Here is a 17,410-nt window from a genome sequence, read left to right as displayed (position 1 = left end):
AGATTATCCCGGCAACTTTAAGAACTAATAAAACGTTGAGTTGAGGTCAATAACTTTACCAAGCTCTGCTGGGAACACTAGTAAATCCTCCAAAGAAGAGATAAGCCCTGGAGAGACATGGTATTAGTGTATAGATGGTTCAAGTGGTCATAAGGGGATATTTTGAAAATCAAGCAAACTGTGAATGCTAAAAGACCCTCCTGAGAGAACTTAAGTGTTCAAGTCACTCCTAGGTTTGTGTCCAACAGGATAAAATGGATATAATTAAATGATGAATCACAGAGAATCATCATGGGTGGTATTCTGTTCTTATGTTTTCTGATCCTGTATTGAACTCCTAACCCCTCCAACCATTAAAATATGACTGTATTTGGAAGTGGAAACTGTAATGATGGGATTAAATAAAAATGAAGCAGTTATACCATTCCCAATGCAGTGTGAAGAATATGAGGGCACAGAGGGAAATATAGGGTAGTCGTATGCAAAGAGCAAGCCTGTGTGAGGGCCCAACACAAAAGTCAGCATCTAGAAGACAAGGAGACAGCCACTGAAGGGACTGAATTTCCCACATGCACTAACCTGCCTCTGCAATATTTTAGAAGTCATTCTGTATTACTGTGGTGGAAGCTTTTAGGGTAGAAAAGTCTTAAAGTCTCTTGATGACACGCTAACATTTAAATATGTATTACAAGACAAAGGAATAAATGCTTAAGCGTATAAATATACCTTAAATTTCCATTATGCTTGCTATCATTTTGATCATTGATTGCTTCAACCCTTCCCTTCCTAATAGCTAGCCTCTGTCTTTTAGCTCTTTCACAACCTCCATTTTAGTTTTATTTAGTGGATTCATAAGCAGCACTTTCTTCCATAATACACTAATCTCTTTTAGACATGGCTGACGCAGGAGAAGGTCAGGAAAAGGCCAGAGCTGAGTGATTTTTGGCAGAATCAATGTCCCTGTTAATACACGTGTTCAAGCCCTCAGCTTGGCTGGCTGTGATTTCTGTCCTTACTCCCTGACCTTCCTTTCCAACCTAGAGGTCTGTCATAAGCTACCTCATCAGGACATTTCTCTGACGTGTTCTATTTTATATAGCATCTGAGGAAACCAAGTTGTCATGGCACTAATTAGAAGGGCTTGCCAGGATGAACTGCTACCTACTTCATACAATCAGTGAAAAATCACCAAGTACTGATGGAGTCTCACCTCAGAATATATCTGTGACCATGCCAGAATGGTCAGGTGTAAGGGACCTGCTATGTGGTGTAAACATAGTTGCTGTGAGAACATTATTACATTAGTCAGACACACCCACACAAAGGAGCAACAAAGAAACTCATGTGCCTTGGACAGGTCCTGTTTTCAACAGTTGATGAGGATCCTGACAGTATTTCTAATGATGTGGCCTACCATTTCTTATATCTTACCAAACTGTCAGAAAATTATCATAAGCCCTGCGGAAAAATCAAAATTCATAGGAATACCATATCATTCTGAAGTGATAAGGAAGAAACTAATCTAGATGTTCAATGAGGAAAATAAAACAGTTACCTGAGATTTAACCATTAAATGTAATAAAGAGTAAATTAAAAGACAGTAAGCAACACAATACCCAAAAAGCCCTGATAGAAATGAAATGTTTTATTACCAAATATTTTAAAATCAAAATTGAAACAAGGTAGCAAAGAATGAAATGGATGTTCATTAGATCATTGAAAAGTAGATGCTTTCAAAAAGGTGGAGAAAAGAAGCCAAATACACATGTTGAATAAACAAAGGGGATAATAGATTTAAAATGTAATCTATAAAAACTGGTAGAGAGTAGGGATGAATGAATATCAGAATATTGCAAAGATATTTTCCTTTTTTGTAGGCCAGCCCAAGAATAAAATCACATCTGATTATAAATGACATATACATGACAAAGTAAAAGCAACTAAGATTATTGATGAGGCAACAGGCTACCACGTTCAATTGTATAACCAGAACTAATCAGTGTTTAGTGTTAGTAATTAGCAAACATTCAAAATAACAATTTTCTCAAAGATAAAAGCCCCAAAGTCAATGTCCACAAACATTCTAGAAAAGGGGATGGGGCAGATGTCTGAAAGACATAAGTATCATGTATTATCAGCAAAATTAAAATCTATAATCCTGTGCTGCATGATCTCATAGTGTTTGTTTTAATAACTTAAGAAAGAATACTAATGCAATCAGAATGTTTTAGACCATACCTTCCTTCAACAGCAAGTCTTCCATTATTAAGGACAATCCATATAATCCTAGGCAATCTCCTAGGTTGAGGTAGCAAATATTGTTTCAAAGTCAACCACAGAGACAGGAAGAAATGTCTTCTTTACCACAAAACCCAGAGATGAAAATAATACATATGGGGGGATATATAAAGTATAACCGATAGACTTTGAGTGATAATACTAACCCAAAATCTAAAACTTCTTAAATTTTGGATAAAGGATTAATGACGCAAAACATGAACATATGTACACAAACTTGCCAGTCACCTCTATGCAGTGAATGGCTACATTCACAATTTGCTAAATAGAAAGAAATAGATATAGGAAGGGCAAAATTCAAATATCTAGATTGATTGTATCATATTGGTCCCTCAAAATCCTGCCAGAGTTCCATTCCTCATCACATCCTGTTGAGCTGTAATGCCAAAGAGGAGAGTCAGGGACACAATGCATCCTGTTTGATCAGGAACAAGATCTCCTAGTTGGGGCTCAAAGATGTCATTGTTCCACTACTCCTTATAGAGCCAGTTGCCTTGTTTCCCCCAGCACAGACTTGGGAGCAACTCCAGAGCCTCCTCCAGGATGCTGGTGGTCCTGCTGACAGTGGCCTTGCTGGCCCTGAGCTCAGCTCAACGCCCAAGTGAAGGTATGCAAATATGGATAGGAGGCCCGCGGAGGTATAGGAGACCACACATACACACACACACAAAAAAAAGGGAGGCAAGAGAACAAAACATGACTATAGGGTTTTTAGGTCAACATAAAGACCAATTGAGTCCTTATGCCACTCCAAGAACCTGAATGTTTCTTTTAATTTATTTTGAACATACAATTGAAACTAATATTGCAACTGGTGGAATTAAAAATTGAGATTTGCTCTTACAGACACAACTCTCTGGGCTGCTAAAGGTGTTTAGGCGTCTGGGAAAATTTTGTGACAAAGCTATGACGTGACAGGAGACGTACGTGAGAGACGTCTTGTTACATACTTGGTGGATGCAGGATAAATGAAGGAAAGAAACACACAGGAGGACTATTTCTGGGGAAGGGTTAAACTATTAATTTTAACTTCCAAAGTCTTAGTGGCTTCCTTGTTGATGGAGACATCATATAGAAATTTTCTTCTCTCAGTCTTCAAAGCCTCATAACATATGGCAAGAGAATATGGCCTATACCGTTGTTATTCAGGTTTAAAGGCAAGCTTCTGGATCACAGGAGGTTAGAAATTGAGTGGCACTTTAAAGAAAAGGATAGTGTGGTCTTTGAGATAAAACTTTGTTAGCCTCTCATCACTCAGCTCATCTGTTTATACTCTGTACCCACACAGAATTTGTGGCTTTCAACCACATCACCAGAGAGAGACAACCCTCTCAAGGAAACTTCCAAGGAGCCTCGGGTGATAGTCAAACCCCTGACCTTCAAAACACAGGGGAGCCCCAACAAAAACAGTCTCTGCAGCCACCACAACAGATCCAGCGGCCAGCTCAGCTGCCAAGAGAGTATCTGCGGCCAGCACAACAGTCACAACAGTCTCAATTGCCCGTGCAGCAACAGGGACAGTTGCCCGTGCAGCAGCAGGGACAGCTGCCCGTGCAGCAGCAGGGACAGTTGCCCGTGCAGCAGCAGGGACAGCTGCCCGTGCAGCAGCAGCAACAACAACAACAACAACTACGAGAAAATAACAGGCTCCCTCTTGGAAGTCAGCAGGTTCAAAGGGGTTAGGGATCTTCCCAAGGCTGGTTCATCAGCAATCAAGAAAACATTGTCAGGTATGAGTTCTTTTGTGTGTGTGTTTCCATGACACTCCTAAATTTCAGTATTTTTTAGAAAAAGTAAATTTACCATTTCTTAAACTTAAAATGTTTTGAATGTATGCAGAAAGATTGGGTCTCATTTCATTTATTAATATTCAGATATCCTGACATAGTAGGGGATCTGTCCTATAAAACCTCTAGAAGGTAATGCTTAATTTAAGAAGCATTGTGCCCAAATTTCATTTTGGACCATGACTATCCATCTTACTATGTATTGCTTTGAACCAAAAGAACAATGTTGTCTCTAAGGTAAAGAAAAATGCTGTCTCTAAGTCAAAGAGCAACGTTCTCTCTAAGGTCTGCCTCGACGCTGAGAATCAACAGCAGCTCATCTTACATTTCTGTTATCACTGTCTCATGGAAAATTCAGTTAATAAACCTTATCTAGGTTTCTGTGTATGTTTGCTTGATATACCTGTAGGTGTGTGCATGTTTGAGTATAGAGTATGAATTCCACATGGCTTGCATGTGGAATTCAGACAACAACCTTGGGTGTTAGTCCTCTGAACTCCGTACCAATATATAAATATAAATCTTTAAGCATGTTGTACCTTCCTGCTTCTTTTTCACAACAGCTACTACCATTAATTCAATTGGAAAACTTTTTAAAATACTTGGTTTTACACAAGTATGGACAATCACCTTTCATTAACAATATATTATAATGAGATATGTATGTCATAGATGCATGAAAAATTTAATTCTTCAGAAATATACACATCAGTTCAAATATGTATATATACATACATATAGATACACATGCATATATGAATATGTATATATATATATATATGTTTTCTGTGTTGTATGTTTGCTCTTATTTTCAACAATGTTCTTTTCAGTTTTCACTTTGCTCTTTGAGGTTGTAAGGGTTTTCATGGTGTGGCACTGCCACTCTTTCCTTGTGACCAGACATTTTAGATGTTTCAGTGTTTTAATATTAAAGGGTACTATTTCACAGACAAGCCTTATAAACTCATTCTGGGATACTTTCGATCACAATCAAAGGATACCCCACTGAAAACTACTCTTTCTTCATCTCTTATGTAACAGCTGAGGTCAAATCACATTCGCCAGAGTGAACACAAACAAATCAGAATGCAAAGACACAAAGACAGGAACAGCAGAGAAAGGAGATGGGCAGTCACCTACCACATTCACCAAAAAAAGATCAGAAATTTATTTGTCACACTTTCCTTAAAACCTTTTTTGTTGGTTTCTTTCAGAAAGTGAATGAAAGGATCATGAGCTAAGAAGACAATGTCCTTAGAAGATTATCATGCAGGTGCAATGTAATTATATCATTATCTCCACTCTACTAATAAAATGATGAGCATGTAACTTCTGACTGCCACCTCTCTCTTTGGGTATGGGTGAATCAAAGGCCTTGAACTCAGCGTAAGAACGCATAGCATTCTGTCTTATAGATACTACTGCCATTCCCCCTCCCCACTATTTTACCTACTAACATACTGTTAGATGAAAAAAAAGTGCAATTGCATCTTAAGCAAAAAAGAAAAAAAGTAAATGTTTAATGAATTTTCAACACACACATATATATTTAAGTAAAAGATGTAGAATAAAAGTAAGGACACTTTAGACACAGGCATTTTTAATATTTTCAAAATAATTTATTTCTTCTTCTCAGGGAGTTAATAAGTTTGATGCATGGGATTTTTAGATTCGCTATAGTTCTATCACATCTTTTCATGTTTGCAAAATTGTCTTCATTATATAACAACCACTTTTAATAATCAGGTAGATTTCATAAAATAGATAAAATAGTAGATTTTAAGAAACAAGTCACACAGAAATTATTTTAAGGTCTACTTTCTTTAACAGTTTTTGCTTGTTTGTTTTGTTTTTATGATTCTTTGTTTTTTGAGACATGGTGTTTTCATGTTGTCCTGGCTGTCCTGGAACGTGCCGTGTAGATCAGGTTGGCATTGAACTCACGGAGATACACCTGCCTCCTAAGTGTTAGGACTAAGGGACTTCACAATCATGCTTGGCTTCTCTTTTTATGGCTAGTGCTAAACTCCCAACACACTAAAGCTATAGTTGTAGTTATAAGGGATAATAATATAACATGTGATATTAGCTAATTAGAAATTTCACACAGCTTCTGGGACACATGTGTATTGGTTGCTTTTATACTTGCAGAGGTCAAATAGCTGTGAAGAAGCATTTGTGAGAAAGAAGGATCTATTTTTTTAACTGAATATAATTACATCACTTTCTTTGTTTCCTTTCCTTCTTCCAGCCCCTCACAGGTACCATTCATTGAGTGCCTGGCTTGCCCCTCCCAATTCTCAAGTCAAGTTGATATTTTAAGGAAACAGTTGAACTTGTTCGGGAAGACATGGTGATAGAAAGTGCTTGTTGTGACAAAAGGAGTTTGGGAGAGCTTGTCACCTTATAGAAGCAACCTTGAAACAGAAGGAGCTGAGGCAGGAACAAGGGCCGTCCTGTCCCCAGAAGGCCTGTCTGTAAGGAGTTTTTCTGCCCACTGCTGGTCTTGTCCCACCACCGTGCCAGCCCCAAATAACGCACCAAGATTCTGTATTTGATATAATTCTGTTGGCCAGGTACTATTTTCTTATCGGCTAGCTCTGTCTTAAGTATTAACCCATTTATATTAATTTAAGTATTTCCATGTGGCCTTATCTTACCGGGGAGTGGGGCTACCAGTGTTCTGCTCTCTCCGTCTTCCTTCTTGACTCCTCCTTACTACTTCCTCGAATCCTCCTTGTCTCCTAGTCCCACCTATCTTGCTTTCCTATTGGCCAACAGTGCTTTGTTCATTAACCAGTATGAGAAACATATTTACAGAATGACATCTCCCATCATCTCCTCTTTTCTGTCTATATAAAAAGAAGGGTTTTAACCTTAACAAAATATATCACACAACAGTTATCAAATAAGAATCACATTTAACAATATTTAGTCCATTAACATTTAGCAAGACTTGAAGAAAATTTCCATCATCTATCCTATCTTTGTGTGTCTAAAGTCTATGTAACTTGTCTTTAAGCCTAACTAAGGAAAACTATAACCATGACTATCTGTCTTCAACTCCATCAAAGACCACAGAAGGACAATATATAAACTCTAGAAATGACAGAGACAACTCACTGCCTGGTCAGTCACCTGAAGTTCTTCTGTAATCTTCCATCTTCAGCCAATAGGCCATAGTGTATCTAGCAGACTCCTCAGCAAAGCAGGAAACTTTAAACTGTCTTCTTGTATTGGCAGTTTATCAGTTATTTTTCTGTGTCCTGCAGACTGTCTGGCAGACTTTTCCGTGAAGCAGGAACTCTGTAGCAATGTCCACCTTGACTCAGCAGTCACTTTTCTGTTGGTCCTGCATGTCCAGTTTACATATCATGAAGTCAAACAGTCCAGACAAGAACAGTTTATTGCCCAAATGGCTAGTCTTGCCATATTGGAAGCAAACTCTATAATGAGTTTCTTCGATATCCATCTTCCTTTCTGACGCAGGTGGTGTTGCCAGGAGCAGTTGTGCCTCATTGTTAAGAAAAACCCTAAACCACTTTGAATGCCATATTCTGTAGGTCTTTGAAAGGTTTTAAGAATATTTATCCATTTCATATATATCTCTTTTTATCTAGAAATCCTAACATAGCTATAAGTTTTGACTATTATAGGTAACTATCTATAACCTGTACTAAATTATACATTACCTTTTAAATGAGTTATACAAACACAATACTCATAAACAAGAGGAGAAATATACATACCACAAATATGACCTTAAATTGTATCAATAAATGAAAATCTATTCCAAAACAAAGTATTCATTTCTATACCATAACCCCCTTTTTACCTTTAGAAAGAGATTGGTTGTGGTCATTAAAAATTTATAACCAACCCCATTTAGATGAAAACAAATATTTATAAACAATATATGGGGATTTGGGCATTGTTCTTTCCAAACTGCTTCCTGCTAGTAGGGGGCATTGTCTTGGGGATCCTAAGAAGACACAGAAATCCTGGCTGTAGTGGTCTGCAAGGCCTCCTTATCCCAGCTCTTTTGAATGTTGGCTTATCTGTGACACTGCTTCAGGGGTTCTTGCTTGATCAAATTGTGTTAGTCTGGAAGAAATCCACAGCTTTTCATTTTCTGTGGAAACAAACATAGAAATTCTTTTCGCAACTTATGTGTCCTTAGACTTAAATTTTGAAGTCAAAACATGACTAAAATGTATAAATTGGATTAATCCAGCAGCATTTCTTTTAACAGTTGTTGCTGTTTCCTCAACAGTCAAACAAGTCAAAGACAACATAATAGTAAACAGTATTCAGACTCTGTGTGTATTTTCCATCTTTACATGACTTTTTTATTACTCTATTTCTTTTACTTCATTTCTTTTTTATTTTTTGAGACAGGGTTTCTCTGTGTGATTTTTTGCCTGCCCTGGAATTCACTCTGTACACCAGGCTGGCCTTGAAATCATAGAGATCTGCTTGCCTCTGCCTCTTGAGTGCTGGGATTAAAGAAGTGTGCCATCATATCCAGCTACTCTCTTTCTATTTTTTTTAATCACTTTATTCTGTTTCTTTTTCTCTCCCAAGCCTACCTACGTGTATTTTAAACACACTGTAAACCTTCAGAGGTTTTTCTTTATCTTAATCTGTCTTTACTATAAATCTGTATCTTTTTCTGGCCCTGAGTCTTTTATCTGCTAAACAACAACATTGATTTCCAAGATGGCAGGGGTATGTTTACCACCAGCACTGAGAGCTGTGCTCACCTCCTTGATTTATGCTGCCATCAAGTAGAATGCTGCTGGCTTGGAGATGTGGTCACTGCCATTGCCAGCTGCTTGTACACACCATTGAACTGTTAGCAAGGCCTCTTAAAAGAGCTGTGCATTTTTTTGTTTTGTTTTGTTTTTTTTTGTTTGTTTGTTTTGTTTTTTGCTGTTTATGCAGAGTCAGGAAACCTCCCTTAAAGGAGCCGCACAAGTCCCTGCTTGTCTCTAGCAAAATAGAGCCCACCTTAGAAAAATGATGCTACCAAGAAGCCTTGCTTGTCTGTGTTCTTTTGTTTTTAAAATCCTTCTTTAATCTTTTGTTAAGTTTTAAGTGAAGTGCTTCTTCTTCTTTTTACATTTTATTTCATTTTTTTTCTTATGTTACATATCGATCCCAGTTCCCTCTCGCTCCCTCCCCCTTCTCTTCCTCTCTCTTTCCCTCCTGTGCCCCATACCACCCTCCCATTCCATCCTCTCCCTACTCCACAGTTAGCACCCATATTGCAGGCCCCATTTTGTTACATGCACCTTCCTATCAGCCTGGTCCCAGAGCCGTGTCAGCCCCAAATAATGCACAGAGACAGTGTATTAATTATGAAACTGTTGGCTGTTTACGTGCATTTGTTATTAGATAGCTCTGTCTTAAATATTAACCCATTTCTATTAGTATAAGTGTTCCACGTGGTCTTATCAGAAAGAGAGTCCAGACCTCTTATCCTCTCATGGCCTACATCTTGACTTCTCTCTACTACATCTCCCAGAATCCTCCTTGTCTCCTAGTCCCACCTATCTTGCCTTCCTATTGGCCAACAGTGCTTTATTCATTAACCAATGAGAGAAACATTTATAGAATGACATCTCCCATCACTTCTCATATATATATATATATATATATATATATATATATATATATATATATACAAATTACTGAGTCTACTTAGTGTTGATCATATATTTATATTTTTAAAGACAGAATTGGATAACTTATCAACAAGTTCATCCCTGGAGAAAACTAATTTGTTCTCTCTCTCTCTCTCTCTCTCTCTCTCTCTGTATCTACCTACCTACCTATGTATCTGCCTATCTATCTCTTTCTCTGCAGCCATTGATGGCCTACAATTTTTCAATTATTCATAGTATTTACCACTCTAAAGTGTTGTGACTTGGGAGAATTTCATGCAGTAGCCAACTTTATTCAGAATATTAGGTAATTTATGCTCTTGGACTTAAAAAGCATCACATGAGTAAAATGTATGGTCACAAAGATAAGGCCACACATGGAAAAAACTTGTTTTCCATAGAGCAGTGGTTCTCAATCTGTGGTTTTCAACCGTTTTGGGTTATATATCAGGTGTCCTGAATATCAGATATTTATGATTAATAACAGAAGTAAAATTACAATTATGAAGTAGCATCAAAATAATTTTAAGGCTAGTGATTTCCACATCATCAGGAACTATATAAAATTGTCATATTAGGAATGTTAAGAACCACTGCATACAGGCATATACATAAATAACAATAACTAGTTATAATGAATAATCTAAAGTAAACTCACTCCTAGTCACTACACGTGGAATGTTCACAAAAGAAAATTCCAAGAACAATTCTGTGTTTCTGAAGAAACTGAGGTCCCAAGAGTGTTGTCTTGTTTTCTTGGAAGTTTCAAGGACTAGAAATCAGCATTACATTGTTAAATGAGCTGGACAGGTACAATACCTTGAACAAGATTAGAAATGCATGTACAGTATGTTTAACAAAATTAATCTCAAATTTGAATCAACATATAATATATAAAAGTTCAATCCAATGTAAAGTATTTTAGACTACTAATTGCTTTTCAGAAGTAAATTCAATTCAGTTCAATAATCTACATTTTTATCTTATCATATGTATATCCTCTATTTTTTCAGAGTAGATTCAATATTCTATCCTTTTATCCTATCATATCTGTTTTCTCATTTTTTTCTTTCAAAAACAAGAAACTTAAATCTTATCTTCTTTGTTTAGCTTTTTTCCTGACCATTACCAATAAGAACTTGTAGTCAATCCCCCTAAACAATGACAAGTATCCATAACCTATTGAGTGACCCAAACCCACCCACCCCAACTCTTGGGGATGTGGGTATCATTCTCATAAGTTTACTTCCTGCTGTCTTGGTACAATACCATCTTTAGGGGATCTCAAAAATCAAAATTGTGTTAATTGTCAAGCTGTATTATTTGTTGTCTGGTGCCTGGGTAATGGGAAAGTCCAGGATTTGCCTCAAATCTGGACTAGAGTAGTCTGTGAGGCTAGATAGATATTCTCAGCTAGACATTTTGAAATTGTTACGAGAAGTTGTCTGTGAGGCTGGAGCATCTCAGCAAGTCACCTCATAATTGTTATGAGCAGTTTGTATTCTAGAGCCAATCTTTAGTTGGTGTTGTTCAGCTTACTGGTGTTATCATAGTCCTGGTAGTATTGTTGTTGTGGGGTTCCATCTTCTTTTTGGAGCCTTCAGAGATTACATTAGTTTAGGTTATTTCTTTTCTTGGTAATTTTCTTTTTTTTTCAGATTCATCTTTTTATTGAACATTTTTACAAGAGGCTTAGTCAAAAAGACCAAAACCCATGTTATCATCAGACTCTTCAGACTCTTCCTTCTCTTCCTTCTTTGCTTCTACTTCCTTCCCAGGCAGTTCTCCCTTCTTCTTTGGATGCTTATTTGTCCAAAGGTCCTTACATTCCTCAAGATGTTTGTTTTTACTTTTCAGAAAAAAATAAAAGAAAAAAAGAAAAGACAAATTTTTTCTAACTCTAAGTTTGGGGAGGTTCCTAATCTAATCTTTATCAATCTTGATTTATGGTTTCTCCTGAAATTTTTGTTTTCTCTTCTAAATCTCTTCTATCATCCAGGGCGGTATGATTTTTTGCAATAGATATTAGGTTCTTTAATTGCTCTGGGAAGGAGTTTGCTCCATGATGAAAGGAAATGACTGAACCAGATTTGGCTTAGGAGCCTTTGAGAGGCCCCTCAATGCATTTCCCAAAGTCAAAGGACTGCCTTCAATTTGTTGAGCTACATTCTTCAGCCCAATGCCTGCCTTTGCTACCCCTTCTGCATAATCCAGAAGGGAGGGACATTCTGTTTAGATTATTTCATTAAAAAAAAATTATCTCTAGAAATGCCCTGTTTACAATCCCTTTTAAGGTGATCTTGTCTGCTACAATTAAAACATTTGGCATTTCAATTTTTCTACAGACTTTTTGAAACCACCTCTCCTACCCATGCATCATCAGGGTCATGAGCTTCAATATTAATTGTATCCCAAATTGATTCCTCCAAAGTTGTTGACCTTACCTTTAAAGGTTAATTATCCTTTTGCATTTGGCATTAGCATTTTCAATAGTCATAGTTTCAATTATTATTTTTTTATTTTCTGAATCTGATTTAATTTTATTTACTGCTGAAGTCTTTGTAAGAAATCTGTTAAAGATTCCTTTGGGCCCTGTTTAGCATTTGTAAATGATTCAATTTTCTTTCTCCAATGATGTCCCAAGCATTCAAAGCTACTTCATGACTCAAAGCCAAGAGGTGATCATCATATAGACATTGCCATTGTAAAACAGCATTATCTCCTTCTCCAAGAAGTGGATCTTGGGAGATATCCATGCCTCAAGGTTTAGCCCTTTGTTCAATAGTCTTAGCTTCTCCTCTGAACCAGGGTACCCCATTGTAACTTGGGACCAGGCTCTAGAGAAGCTTTAACCAAGTCTACTCAGCCTATAGGAATAATGCTATTACAAACTGACCCGGTGTTTAACATCTGCTTCACAAATGGTGAATGGATGCCATATGAGACTACTACTTCCTTGAATTTTCCTAAATCTAACATTGCCACAGGAGTCCAGTTGGCTCTTACAGAGTCTCTCTCATTTTGTACTTCCTGTAAAGTTATGGGATTTATTAATGTTGCTTTTGTTAAGATCTTCTACTGTTCCTCTGTAACTGTATAATGCACTACTGAACTTGGTTCTCCATTGAATTTCTCTGACTGATTTTGAATATCTCTATCATCTTCTTTGTTAAGTTTTTCTAAGGCTTCCATCTTAGCACTCATACCAACCAACATTTTAGAGATAAACCGAGATTTATCAAACTAACAATGAAGATTATCAACGTCATCATTAATAGTGTGTCAATCCCAATTAAGTTGATTATCCTTTCATTTAATTGTTCCATTTTTAAATCATGCATTACCTAATCATACACAGACCGACATCTCTTCATTGTTACTGTGTCTGCAATTTTTAATGTGGGAAAAACTCTCTCTTTGAACCATTCCTTCCTTTGAGAATTCTCACTTGTCTTACAAAATCTACCAACAGTGTCAATGAACTGTGAGGCATGGGACTTCTAAACCGAAAACTAATGTGTGGCTGTGAATTGAAAGTGTCAGCCTGAGGAGAGGGGCTGTAGGAAAAGCCTGGAACCCACATGGGAGGGATAAGGGGAGAGATGTGTAGAGACAGAGACAGAGAGAGAGAGACAGAGAGAGAGAGACAGAGAGAGAGAGAGAGAGAGAGAGAGAGAGAGAGAGACTGCTGTCTGAATAAATCACACACAGGATTGTTATGAAAAAACACATGTGGTGGGAACAGCCTAAAAGCAAAGTCTGCTGGTTTTTAGAGGCTTGAGGAAAAGGCAAAAGAAAACCTAGCCAGCCGGACAAGGACTCTGGTGGGAGTCTGGTGTGTAGCTCTGGCCTGGGCCAGTGGCTTCAAAGTCACAGGCAAAGTGCTTTTGTGTGAATTCATACTTTTATGTTAGGCAACAATATGTAGCACAAATAATAAAAGCCTAGACATAGATATTGAGGTTCAAGCTAAAGATCAGAAAAGCAAAACAGCCAGCCACTACCTCTACCAATGCTCAGACCATAAGGATGATCCACCAAACCTCAGATTGCATCTCCAGTCTGCACTGCTCCACACCAAACCTCAGACGCTCCTGAGACCGTATTGACCTTATATTCTCTCTAGTGCTGGGATTAAAGGCATGATCTCTGTGTCTCTTTTAGACTGATTCACTCTCATGTAGCCCTGGGTGGCCTTGAACTCACAGGGATCCATCTGCCTCTGTCTTCTGAGTCCTGAGATTAAAGGTGAATCATGAGACCCCAAAATAGACCACAAAGGAGCTAACTCTCGATGCAAAATCAAAGGTTTCTTCAATAATTAATGAGTTAACTGTATTAACTTGGGCCCTCCATCTGTCTGACACAGTGGGTAGAGCAAGAAGGACCCAAAGGGACCACAGGTCAGAGGATTGTCTGGGGTCAGCAACAGTCTCAGGATTGGAGCACTTCTGGGCTTGAACGACCTGACCTGTGTTGATTGGTCAACTGGTTTCTATGGCCTATAGTCCCTCCCAGGGCAGTTGCTATGCTCCATATACCTCTGTTGCCATAAAGCACATCCAGAGCCTGCCAGCTAACTTCTGATTGGTTCCTTGCCACATGGAAGGTATCTGGCTTCCTCGTGACTGGGCTGAGGTCAGGCAAGGTGAGAAGCTAGTAGAAAGCTTAGCAAGTGTTGCTGAGTCAAAGGCCTACATCTTGCTGTGTCTTTTCTGCAGCCTGCTACAGCTGTTAAAGCAAGGGGCTGGGTGAGGGTCTAGTCCGTTCATGACCACTGCCTGGCTCTATGGCTGTGACCAGCTTTGCATTCTGATCACCAGGCAAGGTTTATGAGATCATAAACTATCAACACACACACACACACACACACACACACACACACACACGTGTCTGTGTATACATATATGTGTACATACATATATACATATGTTAAACTAATTGTGTTATATGTGATGTCAAATTTTCTGGAGCAAAAAGGAACACTGTTTAACCACCTGTGAATTAGGGCAATATAAGGCAGTAGTGGCATTGCCAGAAATTATGAGATTCCTAAGAGCCTAGTTTGCCATATTGCTGTATTATCATATATATATGTGTGTGTGTGTGTGTGTATGTGTGTGTGTTTGCAATAATACTGAGAGTCCTGGGCAAGAAAAAAAAATCATAGGCTTTAAAATAATTCTTGAAGGGCTAATGGTATTATATCATCTAAAATCTAACATATTTCTTTGTCAAGGGTCATGAGAGATACAGCAGGATTACTAATGTTCAACAGGCCAGCCTTCCAGATGAGTGATTTTATAGTAATGAGCCCATGGCAAGGCCATGGAGTAACTTGCTGTGGGATTCAGTTGCTCCTGTCTATAATTTCTCTGGTGAGTCACTTCATCTCTTCCCTAAGAACAGCTTTGGGTGTTTGTTGGTTTATCTCATGAAAATATTTCACCTACTGAGCACATATGTTTTGGCTACTCAGGAGGAGGACTATTAATTTTGCTGAATAATTTTGATATATAGGATATGTACTTGGTGCCTTGAGTTCTTGAGATGGCTATTGATCACTTAACTAGCCTGGAGAAAGGAATTCCTTCTCAGGAATAGGCACCCTGAAGGCTGTAAGCGTCAGCCTCTGGATTTTATACTACAAAGCCATGGTTTTTGCCTTTGATCTAGCCACCTTCCATGTCATTTCTACAGCTGAGCAGTCCCCCTCAATGGTTTAACATTTGACAAAAATGCTAATGTGGATCAAATATCACCCATTTCCCTTCAGCAGTTTCAGCTGGCTGCCATGGCTACCATGACACTGTGTTTCCAGATAACGAGAAAGCAAAACCAAGTGCTTAGAGCTAAAGCATCTCTTTCCCCTTTTCTATGGTTAATGATTACAAACTTCTAGCTTGACTAGACACTTAAGAATGTAAGTTCAGCACATGAAACAACCCCCCTGTTTTTTCTATCCTGATTTATTCTAGGATCTATTAGTTTAGAATTCTATACTGATTTAAAGTTGTCTCCATAATTAATCCTCCCAGTATCTGCTGGAGAATCTTACAGCCACACCCTGTCTGAGACATAAGATACAGGCAAACACTTTGTTAGCCCCTATTTGTTTTCATGGCCCTGAGAAATGCATTCAAGTATCCTTGCTATTGCCAGAGAATTGCTGATTGTTTCTGTATGTGTATATAAAGTGGAAAATTTGGAAGATGGCAGAAGAATAAAGTAATTGATGCAGGAAAGTGCATAGTGGGGAATTCCTTTTGACTTTAGGTCCTAGTTCTTTGCTTATGGTAGAGCTTCTTTGGACCCTGAGCAGAGGTCTACTTTATGAAATTATTGTCTACTTTATGAAATTATTGTCTACTTTATGAAATCTGTGTATGCTTTAATAAAAAAATGCTGGCTCTGGCTATACTTTGGAAGACAACATATTGTGAACACGAAGGGGGAGAGAGTGAAGTATATTACAAAATATACAAAATAATGTGGAAAAACGCATTAATAACTGAAGAAAATGTAATCATGTATTTTGGAAATATTAAGAATGTCTGTTTCTAAACTTTCTTCACAATTATACTATATTTTCCCTTTTCCTAAAATACAAAAATATCAGTTGAAGATTGTATTTTTCATAGAGGATAGTCCATTGTATATAAAATGGAATTTTTTTCACCTGACAGCTGGTTTGTGGATATGGGAAGATGGAAAGGTAGAAGCATCCATGGCATAGGGTCCTGGGTACTAGTAAATTGTGTCTAAGGTAGTCAAATTCCAGGGTAACTAACACCCATAAGTAGAGACGAGTCAGAAATTACATGCATGTGTGATTTTATTCGTATAATGAAGACAAATCATGGCCACGTTATTCCAGTTACACAATCCAACAAGGTCATTATCTTCTTACTCATTTTCTGAAAGAAACAAGTACAAAAAGAAGTTATAGGAAAAGTACACTAAGATGAAGTTGGTCATCTTTTTCTAGCATCTATAAATGATACAGATAGAAGCCCATGACCTTTTCCCCTTTATCTGATCTTTGTCCCTTCCCATTCTGTTTCTCTTTACTCATTCTTGCTAATAACCTAGAACATAATATACTCTGAACCACTGCTGAAAAGATGAAATTATATTTTATAGGTTATATGGCTTTACTAGGAAAACATTCCATGTTAAACTGGTAATGATGACCCATGCCTATAATCAAACCACTTGTGGAGTAGAGGGAGGAAGATCAGGAATTCAAGGGCATACTGGCCACACAGCAAGTTTGAAGACAGCCTGGTCTATATGAATGCTGTCTCAAGTCCTTAGACACATTTGAAAAATTGTTACTAGGCCATATCCTTTACTAGTGCAACACAGAAACCAGCTTAAAATTCCACGGACAAGATAGTAGCTGGTCAATGGCAGCAAAGGCACAGAATGTAATTGTTGAAAGCATCAGTGGTAGCCTTTGAACATGGTGGAGGTAAGGAGGGATGAGAACACTTATTTATAAAATTTAATTTGATTCCTGGATTTCTAGTTTTTCTTATTTTGGGCATATGGGAATAAGAATGCATTCTAAAATGCAGATAACATTTACCGGCAATGCACTAATGTTCCATGTACCAGATGTGTAAGGAATGAATATTCAGGTCGAACTAATAAAGG

Source organism: Phodopus roborovskii, unplaced genomic scaffold, assembly GCF_943737965.1.
Source record: "Phodopus roborovskii unplaced genomic scaffold, PHOROB, whole genome shotgun sequence".
In the NCBI taxonomy this organism is placed as follows: Eukaryota; Metazoa; Chordata; class Mammalia; order Rodentia; family Cricetidae; genus Phodopus; species Phodopus roborovskii.
This window is presented reverse-complemented; position numbering follows the sequence as displayed.